Below are 13,534 nucleotides of genomic sequence, written 5' to 3' on the forward strand. Positions count from 1 at the left end.
CTAGATGGCTGCAGAACATCGCTCTGTCCTCTCTACCTCCTCACAGATAGTGATATATTCTGCAGATTATTACACCATTTATCTCTCTAGACATCTGCAGAACATCGCTCCGTCATCTCTACCTCCTCACAGATAGTGATATATTCTGCAGATTATTACACCACTGACCTCTCTAGACATCTGCAGAACATTGCTCTGTCCTCTCTACCTCCTGACAGACTGATATATTCTGCAGATTATTACACCATTTCTCTCTCTAGACATCTGCAGAACATCGCTCCGTCATCTCTACCTCCTCACAGACAGTGATGTATTCTGCAGATTATTACACCATTTATCTCTCTAGACATCTGCAGAACATCGCTCTGTCCTCTCTACCTCCTCACAGATAGATAGTGATATATTCTGCAGATTATTACACCATTTATCTCTCTAGACATCTGCAGAACATCGCTCTGTCCTCTCTACCTCCTCACAGACAGTGATATATTCTGCAGATTATTACACCATTTATCTCTCTAGACATCTGCAGAACATCGCTCTGTCCTCTCTACCTCCTCACAGACAGTGATATATTCTGCAGATTATCACACCACTGACCTCTCTAGACATCTGCAGAACATCGCTCTGTCCTCTCTACCTCCTCACAGACAGTGATATATTCTGCAGATTATTACACCATTTATCTCTCTAGACATCTGCAGAACATTGTATCTGTCAGGAGACAGGGAGGGCAGAGCAATGTTCTGCAGATGTCTGGAGGGGTAATAGTCTGTCAGGGTCAGGCTGTCTATGAAGTAACGTGATCCCTCAGTGTCTCTCTCTCTCCTCCCTCCGGTAGAGAATCCCGCAGGGACCTACGGACACAAACTGGTTCTTCAACCTCCTAAAAAAAAGTGACGAAATTGTCTGCAACTCATTTTGACGAAGATTTTTGGTCATTCGCGGCAAAATCACACCCGGTTACTTAACTGCGCTAATTAGCAGCAACGTGTGAACGCAGCCTGAGGTACAAATTAACAATTTAACTCTTTCACTAGCAGCATGGTCGCCATTCACTCGCTCTGGATCTCCTGTCGCGCTGCGCCCCAAACGAATGACGACGGCGCAAAAATTTGCAAATATGTCGAATAACAGGAAGATCGGAATTCAACAAAACAGAAAACACGACACAAAGGGGGAGATTTATCAAAACCTGTGCAAAGGAGAAGTTGCCCAGTTGCCCATAGCAACCAATCAGATCGCTTCTTTCATTTTTAACAAGGCCTCTGCAAAATGAAAGTAGTGATCTGATTGGTTGCTATGGGCAACTCGACACTGAGGGGGAGATTCATCAAAAACTGTCTAGAGGAAAAGTTGCTGAGTTGCCCATAGCAACCAATCAGATCACTACTTTCATTTTGCAGAGGCCTTGTTAAAAATGAAAGAAGCGATCTGATTGGTTGCTATGGGCAACTCAGCAACTCTTCCTCTAGACAGGTTTTGATAAATCTCCCCCTCAGTGTCGAGTTGCCAATAGCAACCAATCAGATCACTACTTTCATTTTGCAGAGGCCTTGTTAAAAACGAAAGCAGCGATCTGATTGGTTGCTATGGGCAACTCAGCAACTTTTCCTCTCTGGACGGGTTTTGATAAATCTCCCCCTAAGGGTCTATTCACACGGCAGAATTTGCGCCTCAAATTAAAGCCCAAATATAACTACAAGCGCTACCTAGGGTGGATGCGATCAATGATGAGCTATGTACCATATACAAGGGTTAAAAGTGAAAAAAATGAAATAATCAGCGCTAGTGGTGCAATACTCTGCAGTTTTATTGAAGGTGCAATATTCTGCAGTTACCTGTATATAGAAATAAATATTAAAGGGTATTAAAGCACTTACCGACCCTTTAATATTTATTTCTATATACAGGTAACTGCAGAATATTGCACCTTCAATAAAACTGCAGAGTATTGCACCACTAGCGCTGATTATTTCATTTTTTTTTTTTTTTTCAAATTATAACCCATAGACTTCTATGGGATTCCGCACTCCCATTCACACTTCTGAATTTCCGCAAGCGGAAATTCAGAAGTGTGAATGGGAGTGCGGAATCCCATAGAAGTCTATGGGCTTTAATTTGAGGTGGAATTCCGCAAGCGGAAATTCTGCCGTGTGAATAGACCCTAAGGGTAGGTTCACACTGCGGAATCCCCGGGCAGTCCAATAGACTGCAATGTGTTCCGCGAGTATTTCCGCCTGAAGAATGAGCAACGCCATTCTTCAGGCGGAAATTTCCAAGGGGATTTTCCATCCACTAATTCCGCTTCACAAATTCCGAAGTGTGAATTTGTGAACGGAAACCCATTCACTATACAGTGCATTTTAGCAAGTGGAATTTCTGCCTGCAATTTCAAAGCGGAATTGCAGGCGGAAATTCCGTAGTGTGAACCTAGTCTTATAGGGAATCAGGGCCGGTGCGTTAAAATCGATCTGTAGGGTTACGGATGGGTGCAGAGTAGCCCTGAGCCGATTGTGATGATGCGCACACTAAGGGCTCGTTCATACCTGGACATATCATCTATAGCGGGCGCTGGCAGAATAAGGGTGCATTCACATCCCGATTTTGCTATACGGTTGCCATATACGTTTTCAATAGATATATCCGGTTGTGTAAGTTTTCGCACGTGTAGGTTTTTCTATTGCATTTCCCCCCCCCGATCACAAAACTGTAGTCAACCACGGTTTTGTGCGCAATTCTGTACTGATTTTTACATTTTACTCCGTAGCTCCCCGGGTCTCCTGCAGTGCTGCGGGACTACTACTACTCCCATCATGGAAAAGACTCGCTTCTATGATGAAAGTAGTAGTTCCCCTGGCTGCTGGAGTCTGCGGGTGGCTGTGGTGATTACAGTAGCGCTTCTGAGACCCCCTGCAATGATAAGTTATAAACCAGGGGAGCGGGCGGCATGTCAAGTCGCTCCGCTCCCCAGCGTTGTATATTTCACACTCTGAACTTCCTATTCATATCCCCGCCAGGAGCCCTGATTGGCCAGAACCGAGTGGGCATTCACGGCTCTTGGCGGGGGCTTTTAAACATACACTGTGAGGATCGGTGATTGTACAGAAAGCCGGTCGGGGAACGCAGCACAATGCCACCCACTTTCCAGGCAGAAGCCGTCCCTCCTACTACTGCTCCCATCATGGCCAGTGTATGTTCCATCATGGGAGCAGTAGGAGGAGGGACTGCTTTTGCCGGGAAAGCAGGCTGCATTGTGCTGCGTTCCCCGGCCGGCTCTCTGTACAATCATCGATACGCACTGTATATGTTTGAAAGCCCCACCGAGAGCCGTGAATAGCCACACGGTGTCGGCCAATCAGGGCTCCTGGCGGGGATATGAATAGATTCAGAGTGTGAAATATACATTGCTGGGGAGCAGAGCAGCGTAGCATGCCACCCGTTTCCCTGGTTTATAAATTATGATCGCAGCGACTCTCAGTAGTGGGATCAGTCCCTCAGCACCGTATTGCAAAATCGTGAAGTAAATGTAGCCTGACCCGGCACTAGGACCCCTCGGAAATACAGCGTCTCCATAGACACCAATACATTTCCGAGCAGATTCCATAGAAATGATGAACGTTCAAAATCTGGGGTCTGGAACGTCTGCGGCAGAACGTCTGGAGCGGAATTCCACTCTGAAAAAAACCTAGTGAGTAGTGGATACTTTTTTTTTATTCCTCATGAGTGTCCGCTATTGGGAGATTCTACTGTATATGTGTATATATATATATATATATATATATATATATATATATATATCTCGTATATACTAGAGTATAAGCCGAGTTTTTCAGTACGATTTTTCGTGCTGAAAACGCCCCCCCCGGCTTATACTCGAGTGAACTCTCCGCCTGTCAATCCCTTCATCAGTGGTCTTCAACCTGCGGACCTCCAGAGGTTTCAAAACTACAACTCCCAGCATGCCCGGACAGCCGATGGCTGTCCGGGCATGCTGGGAGTTGTAGTTTTGCAACATCTGGAGGTCCGCAGGTTGAAGACCACTGATGAAGGGATTGACAGGTGGTGATGATGAAGGGGGGGGGGGGGAGGGGAGGATGTAGTCGAGTCAATAACTTTTCCTGGGTTTTTTGGGTAAAATTAGGGGCCTCGGCTTATATTCGGGTCGGCTTATACTTGAGTATATACGAGATATATATATATATATATATATATATATATATATATATATATATATATATATATATATATATATATATATATATATATACACTAAATAAATAGATTAATTAATGTATAACTAAATAAATAGATAAATAAATATATAACGAAATAAATATACAAATGCTTGAATAAATAGATAAACAAATATATTAATTAATTAATAAATTAGTACCGTAAATAAATGCATAATTAAATATAAATATATACACATAAATAAATAAATATATAAATACACAAATAAATATATAAATAAATTAATAAATATATAATTAAGAAATAAATTAGTGAGTAAATAAATGCATAATTTATATATATATATATATATATATATATATATATATATATATATACATATATATATATAATTAAATAACCTGCAACGATTTTGAATAACTTTGCTTGTTTAGAAAAATAACCATTTTTACCGACTGACAATACACTGTATGGACATGTCCTATGAGGATATTGGAGTGTGTGTGTGTGCATATATGTAACACTTACAATCTCATACAGTTATACCAGTGTTTCTCTAGCTGCTGCAAAACTACAACTCCCAGCATGCCCGAACAGCCTTCGACTGGGAGTTGTAGTTTTGCAACAGCTGGGGGCACCCTGATTGGGAATCACTATTATTTATATACAATCTGTGCAAGTGAGTGTGTGTGTGTGTGACGCACTTTGTATCCTGCACTCACGTATGTGGTTGATACATGAGAAACGGAAATGCAATTTGCGTCGCCTACGACAGTCATTTTGCACATACAATCACAGACTGTGAAAGTGTATGAGTGTGCGATACAGACTGTGAAAGTGTATGAGTGTGCGATACAGACTGTGAAAGTGTATGAGTGTGCGATACAGACTGTGAAAGTGTATGAGTGTGCGATACAGACTGTGAAAGTGTATGAGTGTGCGATACAGACTGTGAAAGTGTATGAGTTTGCGATACAGACTGTGAAAGTGTATGAGTGTGCGATACAGTCTGTGAAAGTGTATGAGTTTGCGATACAGACTGTGAAAGTGTATGAGTGTGCGATACAGCCTGTGAAAGTGTATGAGTTTGCGATACAGACTGTGAAAGTGTATGAGTGTGCGATACAGACTGTGAAAGTGTATGAGTGTGCGATACAGCCTGTGAAAGTGTATGAGTGTGCGATACAGACTGTGAAAGTGTATGAGTGTGCGATACAGACTGTGAAAGTGTATGAGTGTGCGATACAGACTGTGAAAGTGTATGAGTGTGCGATACAGACTGTGAAAGTGTATGAGTGTGCGATACAGACTGTGAAAGTGTATGAGTGTGCGATACAGACTGTGAAAGTGTATGAGTGTGCGATACAGACTGTGAAAGTGTATGAGTGTGCGATACAGACTGTGAAAGTGTATGAGTGTGCGATACAGACTGTGAAAGTGTATGAGTGTGCGATACAGACTGTGAAAGTGTATGAGTGTGCGATACAGACTGTGAAAGTGTATGAGTGTGCGATACAGACTGTGAAAGTGTATGAATGTGCGATACAGACTGTGAAAGTGTATGAGTGTGCGATACAGACAGTAAACATAACACACAGTTTGGGGCACCCACTCGCATTTACATAATCTGGCACTAATACTCACAATCTGGCACACACTCACACTATCTGGGGCATCCACTTGCATTCGCACAGTCTGAGGGAACCCACTCACACTCACACAGTCTGGCACCTATACACAATCTGGCACTAATACACACACTATCTGAGGCACCTACTTGCACTCACACAGTCTGGCACTAATACACACATAATCTGGCACTCACACTATCTGAGGCACCTACTTGCACTCACAGTCTGGGGGAACCCACTCGCACTCACACAGATTGGGAATCACTATTATTTATATACAATCTGTGCAAGTGAGTGTGTGTGTGTGTGTGTGTGTGTGTGTGTGTGACGCACTTTGTATCCTGCACTCACGTATGTGGTTGATACATGAGAAACGGAAATGCAATTTGCGTTGCCTACGACAGTCATTTTGCACATACAATCACAGACTGTGAAAGTGTATGAGTGTGCGATACAGACTGTGAAAGTGTATGAGTTTGCGATACAGACTGTGAAAGTGTATGAGTGTGCGATACAGACTGTGAAAGTGTATGAGTGTGCGATACAGACTGTGAAAGTGTATGAGTGTGCGATACAGACTGTGAAAGTGTATGAGTGTGCGATACAGACTGTGAAAGTGTATGAGTGTGCGATACAGACCGTGAAAGTGTATGAGTTTGCGATACAGACTGTGAAAGTGTATGAGTGTGCGATACAGACTGTGAAAGTGTATGAGTGTGCGATACAGACTGTGAAAGTGTATGAGTGTGCGATACAGACTGTGAAAGTGTATGAGTGTGCGATACAGACTGTGAAAGTGTATGAGTGTGCGATACAGACTGTGAAAGTGTATGAGTGTGCGATACAGACTGTGAAAGTGTATGAGTGTGCGATACAGACTGTGAAAGTGTATGAGTGTGCGATACAGACTGAAAGTGTATGCGTGTGCGATACAGACTGTGAAAGTGTATGAGTGTGCGATACAGACTGTGAAAGTGTATGAGTGTGCGATACAGACTGTGAAAGTGTATGAGTGTGCGATACAGACTGTGAAAGTGTATGAGTGTGCGATACAGACTGTGAAAGTGTATGAGTTTGCGATACAGACTGTGAAAGTGTATGAGTGTGCGATACAGACTGTGAAAGTGTATGAGTGTGCGATACAGACTGTGAAAGTGTATGAGTGTGCGATACAGACTGTGAAAGTGTATGAGTGTGCGATACAGACTGTGAAAGTGTATGAGTGTGCGATACAGACTGTGAAAGTGTATGAGTGTGCGATACAGACTGTGAAAGTGTATGAGTGTGCGATACAGACTGTGAAAGTGTATGAGTGTGCGATACAGACTGAAAGTGTATGCGTGTGCGATACAGACTGTGAAAGTGTATGAGTGTGCGATACAGACAGTGAAAGTGTATGAGTGTGCGATACAGACTGTGAAAGTGTATGAGTGTGCGATACAGACTGTGAAAGTGTATGAGTGTGCGATACAGACTGTGAAAGTGTATGAGTGTGCGATACAGACTGTGAAAGTGTATGAGTGTGTGATACAGACTGTGAAAGTGTATGAGTGTGCGATACAGACAGTAAACATAACACACAGTTTGGGGCACCCACTCGCATTTACATAATCTGGCACTAATACTCACAATCTGGCACACACTCACACTATCTGGGGCATCCACTTGCATTCGCACAGTCTGAGGGAACCCACTCACACTCACACAGTCTGGCACCTATACACAATCTGGCACTAATACTCACACTATCTGAGGCACCTATTTGCACTCACACAGTCTGGCACTAATACACACATAATCTGGCACTCACACTATCTGAGGCACCTACTTGCACTCACAGTCTGGGGGAACCCACTTGTACTCACACAGTCTGGCACTAATACACAATCTGGCACTAATACTCACACTCACACTATCTGAGGCACCTACTTGCACTCACACAGTCTGGGGGAACCCACTCGCACTCACACAGTCTGGCACTAATACACAATCTGGCACTAATACACAATCTGGCATTAATACACACACAGTCCTGCACACACACTCAAACAATCTGGCACACTCACGCTCTTCAGCACGCACCTTTCATAAACACAGTGAGTGTGTAATTCAGACCGTGTTACACAACACACAGTGCGCTGCACACTTACGGCAATCTCTGCACACTCAATCCGTCCTCGCACAATCGCCTTGTGTAGCTGCAGCCTTACCCTGAGCGTCTTCTCTCTCTTATCCCAGGTCACACTTTGGCAGTCTGAGTGTGAGTGTGTGTGTGTCCTATGACACTCCTCCCTCCACTACTCCCTACCTAATCTTAGCTCCCTTATCTGCACAGGACACTACCCCCTTAACTCCTACCATACATTAATGTGTGAGCCTGACCTCCTTATACACAGGATTTACCTCCTACCTGTATATAAACACCACATGTACGGTACTGTCTCTTTAAAAACAAGTAAAATATAAACAGTGGGACATGTTATAACCTAAGGGATCCTCCACATGTGTCTGCTCCGCTCCTAATACACAGACATCAGTATACAGAGCCCACCTAATATACAGACATCAGTACACAGAACCCACCTAATATACAGACATCAGTACACAGAACCCACCTAATACACAGACATCAGTACACAGAACCCACCTAATATACAGACATCAGTACACAGAACCCACCTAATATACAGACATCAGTACACAGAACCCACCTAATACACAGACATCAGTACACAGAGCCCACCTAATACACAGACATCAGTACACAGAGCCCACCTAATACACAGACATCAGTACACAGAACCCACCTAATACACAGACATCAGTACACAGAACCCACCTAATACACAGACATCAGTACACAGAACCCACCTAATATACAGACATCAGTACACAGAACTCACCTAATATACAGACATCAGTACACAGAACTCACCTAATACACAGACATCAGTACACAGAGCTCGACTAATACTCAGACATCAGTACACAGAGCCCACCTAATACACAGACATCAGTACACAGAACCCACCTAATACACAGACATCAGTACACAGAGCCCACCTAATACACAGACATCAGTACACAGAGCCCACCTAATACACAGACATCAGTACACAGAGCCCACCTAATACACAGACATCAGTACACAGAGCCCACCTAATACACAGACATCAGTACACAGAGCCCACCTAATACACAGACATCAGTACACAGAGCCCACCTAATACACAGACATCAGTACACAGAGCCCACCTAATACACAGACATCAGTACACAGAACCCACCTAATACACAGACATCAGTACACAGAACCCACTTAATATACAGACATCAGTACACAGAGCCCACCTAATACATAGACATCAGTACACAGAGCCCACCTAACATACAGACATCAGTACACAGAGCCCACCTAATACACAGACATCAGTACACAGAGCCCACCTGATACACAGACATCAGTACACAGAACCCACCTAATACATAGACATCAGTACACAGAACTCACCTAATCTACAGACATCAGTACACAGAGCCCACCTAATACATAGACATCAGTACACAGAACTCCCCTAATATACAGACATCAGTACACAGAACTCACCTAATACATAGACATCAGTACACAGAACTCACCTAATCTACAGACATCAGTACACAGAACCCACCTAATACACACATATCAGTACACAGAGCCCATCGAATACACAGACATCAGTACACAGAGCCCACCTAATACACAGACATCAGTACACAGAACCAACCTAATACACAGACATCAGTACACAGAACTCACCTAATACACAGACATCAGTACACAGAACCCACCTAATACACAGACATCAGTACACAGAACCCACCTAATATACAGACATCAGTACACAGAACCCACCTAATATACAGACATCAGTACACAGAACTCACCTAATATACAGACATCAGTACACAGAACCCACCTAATATACAGACATCAGTACACAGAACCCACCTAATACACAGACATCAGTACACAGAACCCACCTAATATACAGACATCAGTACACAGAACCCACCTAATATACAGACATCAGTACACAGAACCCACCTAATACACAGACATCAGTACACAGAGCCCACCTAATACACAGACATCAGTACACAGAGCCCACCTAATATACAGACATCAGTACACAGAACTCACCTAATACACAGACATCAGTACACAGAGCCCACCTAATACACAGACATCAGTACACAGAGCCCACCTAATACACAGACATCGGTGTACAGAACCCACCTAATACACAGACATCAGTACACAGAACCCACCTAATATACAGACATCAGTACACAGAACCCACCTATGATGTGTATGCCCCCAACATAATACATACACATCAGAACACTGCCCCCCAACATAATACAGACATCAGAACACTGCCCCCCAACATAATACATACACATCAGAACACTGCCCCCCAACATAATACATATACATCAGAACACTGCCCCCCAACATAATACAGACATCAGAACACTGCCCCCCAACATAATACATACACATCAGAACACTGCCCCCCAAAATAATAAATATACATCAGAACACTGCCCCCCAACATAATACATACACATCAGAACACTGCCCCCCAACATAATACAGACATCAGAACACTGCCCCCCAACATAATACACACACATCAGAACACTGCCCCCAACATAATACACACACATCAGAACACTGCCCCCAACATAATACATACACATCAGAACACTGCCCCCAACCTAAAACATACACATCAGAACACTGCCCCCCAACATAATACACACATCAGAACACTGCCCCCCAACATAATACATACACATCAGAACACTGCCTCCAACATAATACATACACATCAGAACACTGCCCCCAACATAATACATACACATCAGAACACTGCCTCCAACATAATACATACACATCAGAACACTGCCCCCAACATAATACATACACATCAGAACACTGCCCCCCAACATAATACACACATCAGAACACTGCCCCAAACATAATACACAAACATCAGAACACTGCCCCCAACATAATACATACACATCAGAACACTGCCCCCAACATAATACATACACATCAGAACACTGCCCCCAACATAATACACATACATCAGAACACTGCCCCCAACATAATACACACATCAGAACACTGCCCCCAACATAATATATACACATCAGAACACTGCCCCCAACATAACACATACACATCAGAACACTGCCCCCCAACATAATACACACATCAGAACACTGCCCCCAACATAATACACACATCAGAACACTGCCCCCCAACATAATACACACACATCAGAACACTACCCCCCAACATAATACACACACATCAGAACACTGCCCCCAACATGATACACACACATCAGAACACTGCCCCCAACATGATACATACACATCAGAACACTGCCCCCAACATAATACATACACATCAGAACACTGCCCCCAACATAATATATACACATCAGAACACTGCCCCCAACATAATACATACACATCAGAACACTGCCCCCCAACATAATACACACATCAGAACACTGCCCCCAACATAATACACACATCAGAACACTGCCCCCAACATAATACACACACATCAGAACACTACCCCCCAACATAATACACACACATGAGAACACTGCCTCCCAACATAATACATACACATCAGAACATTGCCCCCAACATAATACACACACATCAGAACACTGCCTCCCAAAATAATGCATACACATCAGAACACTGCCTCCAACATAATGCACACACATCAGAACACTGCCCCCCAACATAATACACACATCAGAACACTGCCCCCAACATAATACACACACATCAGAACACTGCCCCCCAACATAATACACACATCAGAACACTGCCCACAACATAATACATACACATCAGAACACTGCCCCCAACATAATACATACACATCAGAACACTGCCCCCGACATAATACATACACATCAGAACACTGCCCCCCAACATAATACACACACATCAGAACGCTGCCCCCAACATAATACACACACATCAGAACACTGCCCCAAACATAATATATACACATCGGAGCACTGCCCCCCAACATAATACATACACATCAGAACACTGCCCCCAACATAATACATACACATCAGAACACTGCCCCCCAACATAATACACACACATCAGAACACTGCCCCCCAACATAATACACACACATCAGAACACTGCCCCCCAACATAATACACACATCAGAACACTGCCCCCAACATAATACATACACATCAGAACACTGCCCCCAACATAATACACACATCAGAACACTGCCCCCAACATAATACATACACATCAGAACACTGCCCCCAACATAATACATACACATGAGAACACTGCCCCCAACATAATACACACATCAGAACACTGCCCCCAACATAATACACACACATCAGAACACTGCCCCCCCAACATAATACACACATCAGAACACTGCCCCCCAACATAATACACACACATCAGAACACTGCCCCCAACATAATACACACATGAGAACACTGCCCCCAACATAATACATACACATCAGAACACTGCCCCCCAAAATAATACATACACATCAGAACACTGCCCCCCAACATAATACATACACATCAGAACACTGCCCCCCAACATAATACATACACATCAGAACACTGCCCCCCAACATAATACACACACATCAGAACACTGCCCCCAACATAATACATACACATCAGAATACTGCCCCCAACATAATACACACATCAGAACACTGCCCCAACATAATACATACACATCAGAACACTGCCCCAACATAATACATACACATCAGAACACTGCCCCCAACATAATACATACACATCAGAACACTGCCCCCAACATAATACATACACATCAGAACACTGCCCCCAACATAATACATACACATCAGAACACTGCCCCCCAATATAATACATACACATCAGAACACTGCCCCCCAACATAATACATAAACATCAGAACACTGCTCCCAACATAATACACACATCAGAACACTGCCCCCAACATAATATATACACATCGGAGCACTGCCCCCCAACATAACACATACACATCAGAACACTGCCAGCAACATAATACATACACATCAGAACACTACCCCCAACATAATACACACACATCAGAACACTGCCCCCCAAGATAATACACACACATCAGAATACTGCCCCAACATAATACACACACATCAGAACACTGCCCCCAAGATAATACATACACATCAGAACACTGCCCCCCAACATAATACACACACATCAGAACACTGCCCCCAACATAATACATACACATCAGAACACTGCCCCCAACATAATACACACACATCAGAACACTGCCCCCCAAGATAATACACACACACATCAGAACACTGCCCCCAACATAATACATACACATCAGAACACTGCCTCCAACATAATAGACACATCAGAACACTGCCCCCAACATAATACACACACATCAGAACACTGCCCTCAACATAATACATACACATCAGAACACTGCCCCCCAACATAATACATACACATCAGAACACCGCCTCCAACATAATACACACATCAGAACACTGCCCCCAACATAATACACACACATCAGAACGCTGCCCCCAACATGATACACACATCAGAACACTGCCCTCAACATAATACACACAC

At 43.5% G+C, this 13,534-nt stretch overlaps 1 long non-coding RNA gene across 1 annotated transcript in view; it reads left to right on the top strand.

Annotated features, from left to right (window-relative positions):
- The first annotated feature begins 748 nt into the window (after window positions 1-748).
- LOC130367556 (uncharacterized) overlaps window positions 749-13,534 on the top strand; it is a 101,099-nt gene continuing 88,313 nt past the window's right edge. The window contains exon 1 of the long non-coding RNA XR_008892103.1: window positions 749-1,009. This is a non-coding gene — a long non-coding RNA (uncharacterized LOC130367556). The remainder of the gene's footprint in view (window positions 1,010-13,534) is intronic.

Source organism: Hyla sarda, chromosome 4 (assembly GCF_029499605.1).
Source record: "Hyla sarda isolate aHylSar1 chromosome 4, aHylSar1.hap1, whole genome shotgun sequence".
Taxonomy (NCBI): Eukaryota; Metazoa; Chordata; class Amphibia; order Anura; family Hylidae; genus Hyla; species Hyla sarda.